This window comes from Cucurbita pepo, chromosome 15, assembly GCF_057944985.1.
Source record: "Cucurbita pepo subsp. pepo isolate OVF chromosome 15, ASM5794498v1, whole genome shotgun sequence".
NCBI lineage: Eukaryota > Viridiplantae > Streptophyta > Magnoliopsida > Cucurbitales > Cucurbitaceae > Cucurbita > Cucurbita pepo.
Genome location: NC_141812.1, coordinates 10,098,610 through 10,103,621, shown reverse-complemented (window position 1 = coordinate 10,103,621; position 5,012 = coordinate 10,098,610). Strand labels below are relative to the sequence as shown.

Here is a 5,012-nt window from a genome sequence, read left to right as displayed (position 1 = left end):
TAACAATAAAATTATTGACTTTTTCATATAAATTAGTGAGAAATGGGCAACCCATATACAAGGAGTAATCCCGAACCCGACCCATTCGACTCGAGCTGACTCAATACCCGAGCGATCGAGTTGACCGATTTGATCGAGTTAACTGATCTCGCTTATCCAATTTTTTTTTTATAAAAAAAAAAAAAAACAAATATATTGTAAATAATAATTCCCTCTTTTTCATTCAAATCAAATTTCAAAAGAAAAAATAAATAAATAAAAAAGTTAGTCCAGTGAGTCCAGTTGAACTCGGCCGAGTCACCAGCCCGAGTTGCGATCTTCTGTTAGTCCCCTTTGATCTAGCAGACTGATTTATCGGCGAAGTCAAAAAGCAACGGCCGAGATTCACGGAGGAGACTACTCGGAGAGTCGACGTGGCAGCGGCGGCAAAAATCCGGGAGATTCAAGAACCGACCAGACTCGGACCGGGAAACGGTCCGAAGAACCTCTTCGAAAACCGACTCGTCACAAGGAATCGCAAGAGGACCTTGGTTCGCGAATCCGTACTCTTCTTCGGCTTGCAAGAGAAGCTTCTTGAAGATCGGATGGTTCAAGTACGTCGCTCGAACAACGAACCGTCTACAACTACTTCCGACGCAGACGGCGACATGGCCAGCCGGAACATCCGACGGAGTATCACCGGCGGAGCGAGAAGAGGCAGTGACGCGAGCTTTCCTCCGCCACCGCTGCAGCATCTGGCGGATACTGACGATGCGGCGGATGTTGTTGGATTTAGCGATTCCGGTGGACATTTTCTCGGATTTGGAGAGGTCTGATTTTCTCGGGAAAGTGAGGGAAAATGGAGCGTCTGTTTAGGTTTGTTGGAGGATTTGGGTTTAACACTATATATATAGGGGGGAATTTTGAAGTGGGACGGAAATGAAAAAGGGCATGAAGTTGGAGATAATTACGAGATTGGGATGTTTAAAATCTTGTTGCCAAGCCCATGTGAGGTGTAGCCTTCATTAGACAAAATGATTTAACGTGCAATTAGTTTACTAATCTCTTTTTTATTTTCTTAATTAAATATTATCTACAATATTTTATTATTTTTATTTTCTTAATTCAATATTTACCTATAAATTTTAAAAACGGTAACTAATTCAACATTATAAACTTTTTCTTGGCATTGGACTTGAGATTGTGCCGCTTCTCAGCAACAAGTGAGTTAAGTCAATTCGTTTGTGCGTCACCTACAGCCAGACAACGTATGCTCGAGCCTCTAGCTCCGATTTAAGAAAAATATTTTAGAAAACGGAGTTAGAGAGGTTTTCGAAAGAGAGTTTGAAAGCAAGATTTAGTGAAAAATTGAAAACAGTGTTACATAGCATGCAAGCAAAGACAACAACAATAGCTTAGCAGGATATAACTATTCGGGTAGGGAGAAGTTGACAACAAGTCGTATTCTCCTATAGTACATTTTGGGGCAGATTTTTTTTTATTTTTTAGTCTCATGCTAATAAAGATAATTGGGACGTACGAGTAAAGAAGAGATACATGAATAAACCGACGCCACATCTAAACGAGAATAATTTTGATCATGTCTCAAGAAAATATCGGGATTATAGTTGGCTTAAACATAATTAACTAATTAAAATATATTTGATATCTTATAAATATTTATTATTAAAAAAAAAGTTAAATTTGAGCTAAATTGGATGAGTTTCTAAAATTAAAATATATGGTTTTATCATTTTTTAAAATTTTACTTTATTATTATTATTTTTATTTAATTTTGTGCAAAATACTTTACCAATGGACCACAATATCTTACACTAAAATTCGTTCGCAAATCGAGGCATTTAATTCCAAATCTTTTTCTTTTATTTTTCACCTTTTTTTTCAACCACATTAATATTATGGTTTGTATACTTTGATTATATATATATATATATATATATATATATATATATATATATATATATATATATATATATATATATATATATAAATCTCGAGCTATAAAAATGTCAAATGAATTACTAAATTTACAACCTATTTAATACTTTTTATAATTTAACTTATTCGACATTTTTAAAAATTTAAGAATAAAATTAATGTTAATATTTTTTTTTTTTATTTAATCCATATTATATATAAGATTTTAATTTAGTCTATAAGACAGAGGAAGGAGTGTTCTCATTGATATTCATAAGCTTTATAAATAGGATATCTACGAATAAGGAAAATATAAACTAATTAAATATAGACAATAAAATAAAATATACTATAAATCAAATTATAAAGGAAAGAATATTAAAATAATAAAATTAAATTTATTTTTATTGATATATTTTCGTAATGGAATGCTAACGGAGATTGAAATGTAATATTTGGAAATGTTTGGGCCAAAATGTAAATAAAGTAAAATATAAGGATCCAATTTATCATCAAAGTTAAATATGCATTAAATGACTAGAAAGAAGGATAAATAAGTAATTCAACAAACAAAATGTGGTCCCCCCAAGCATGGTCACAGATGAATCTAGAACTAAGGAGTTAGAGGATTTGAGTCAGATAAAAAATATGAAGCAAATATAATAATAAAATAATAAATATATTTTTTCTATATAATTAACTAATTAAGTATTGAAAAAAATTGCTAAAATAAAAAAATAAAAAAATTTGGTTTAATTTTTTAATTTTAATTTTCATTCTTTCCATAAATTTTAAATTTAGTCCCTAGGGTTATTTATTGTCGATTTTTATTATATATATATATATATATATATATATTATATGAGTCATTTTATTATATTCAAATTGCATAAAAATTATTATTATTATTTACTTAATTTGGATGAAAATTAATTTTGAAAGACTACATTTAAATTTATTGAGAATAAATTAATGAAAATCCAAATAAATGTATATAGTCTATTAAAAATAAGTTTAAATTGTAAATTTATTAGACTCTAAATTAAAATATATATATATATGTATATTTAATTCAACTTTAAATTTTAAACCTTTAAATAGTGTCAGATAGATCAAACTTTCAATTTTGTGTTTAATAAGTTCTTTAATTTTTTTAATTGATATGGAAATCGGGAAGGAAAAGCCTAAAGTGGACAATATCTGCTAGTGGTGGATCTGAGCCGTTAAAAATGGTATCAGAGCCAGACACCGGACGATGTGCTAGCCTTCTCGTTGTTTCCCGAGAGGAGTAGACACGAGATGATGTGCCAATAAGGACGCTGGCTCCAAAGGAGGTGGATTTGATGGCAGTCCTACATCGATTGGAGAAAGGAATGAGTGGGTCTCGAAGGGAGGTGGATTGTGATGTCACGCATTGGTTGTAGAGGATTGTGAAGTCACGCTGGCCCCGGAATGAGTGTAAACCTTCCCCTAGCCGATAAAGCACAAACAGGACAATATGTTGTAGCCCTTCATTCTCTTTGACTTATTCAACGTAATATTTTTTTAAAATTTACGTCAAAATTAAAATGGAAAGTTTAAATACAAAATTAAACTTAATTAATTCATTAGATACAAAAATAGAAAATTAATTTTAAAAAATTTAGAAATTAAAAAGAGATTAAAAAAGAAAAAGAAAAAGAAATGGATAGAAAAGTTTGATTAGGTTAAGGTTGGGTGCATGGAGGCAAAGACATTTGAGAAAACAAAGCATGAATTCATAGTATGAGACAAAGTGTTTGGTAGACAGTAATCTCTCCATTAGCTTTAAATTAGCTTTCAAATCTCATCGTATCAACCTTAATTAATGTTAATTCATGTTTTTTAGTTTCATTTCCATTGAATCTATCTTCTTCTTCTTTCTTTTTCCTTCTCATCAACCACAAACAATGTTTTTATTCGGGAGATGCACGTGTCGGTTGATAACCTGATCCAAAAACTGGTTCAGATTGTAGAAATCGAAATCCAAACGAGACAATCTCCATCGGTATGTATAGAAAGTGGGGAGTTGAGCTTCACTATAAAACGGTGGTCCCTTGGTCTTACTTTCATTGCACTTGAACGGTTCGAAGAGTTGAAACTAGTAGGAAACGATCCTAACATATCAAACCCAAGTCAGATTAGCCAAAATATTGTGGAACCCTTTGGAAATTGGCGTTGTTACACTCCAATTGAGGATTTTGACCCATACTCGTTCTTCAAGGATTTTGAGCTCGATAAACATCATATATAATACTCAACATAATTCTTACGAACACAAATTTCAATACTATAGCGTAGCCTTCTGCACTTGAAAATTATTGAGGCAGAGTATAGTAAGGCGGGAATTTGAGCAGAGCCTAAACCCTAAACCCTGCAGCGTCGAAGTCGAGAATATAATCTTGGTCCCCAGTGTCGTTTAGCTTACGGGGAGAAATCTCTCTCCACTCCCTCCCTCATTTTCCGTTAAAATAGGGTTTTTCCACCTCGTACAGAGCTAATCCCCACGAGTTAAAGGACATAATCGTACTCATTTTCTTAAAATCAAAGTTTTAGATCTCGATCCCACATCGGTAAATAAGAATTATACAATTATAACTATTGTTAAAAAATAAATATATTAAAAAAACAACAAACAAATAAGATTTGAGAGAGATTATGGTTTGTTTGTGCAGTTGAAAAAACCCACATGATCTCAAACCTCTGACCAAACTGTTGGACTTTATGTTATGTTTTTTTCATTAATTTATGTCTTTTTGTATGGTTTGCAAACTGCCATTGCTAATATTCAAACTATATGTTCCAAACACAATGTGGATTCCATCATTAAATACTCTCAATATTCTTTTAACTTTGCCTTATAAAACTATGTTTCTTTCAAGCTATTTGTCTTCCAACTTGTTTTTTTTAATAATTTTAAGATCAAATGTTCGTGTTTTTTTATTTATTTATTTAAGATTTGTTCGTTAGATGAGTTACATATACATTAATACCATGTTATGAATGAATAGATCGATATCGTCGAGTTAGTGCAGCTCGAGGAGAAGATATATAGTTTGTCTCCTCAAGAAAAGGGC

General features: G+C 31.7%; 1 pseudogene; it reads right to left on the bottom strand.

The window, feature by feature from the left end:
- LOC111811910 (indole-3-acetic acid-induced protein ARG7 pseudogene) lies at positions 1–864 on the bottom strand (annotated as a pseudogene).
- Between the last annotated feature and the right edge of the window lie 4,148 nt (positions 865–5,012).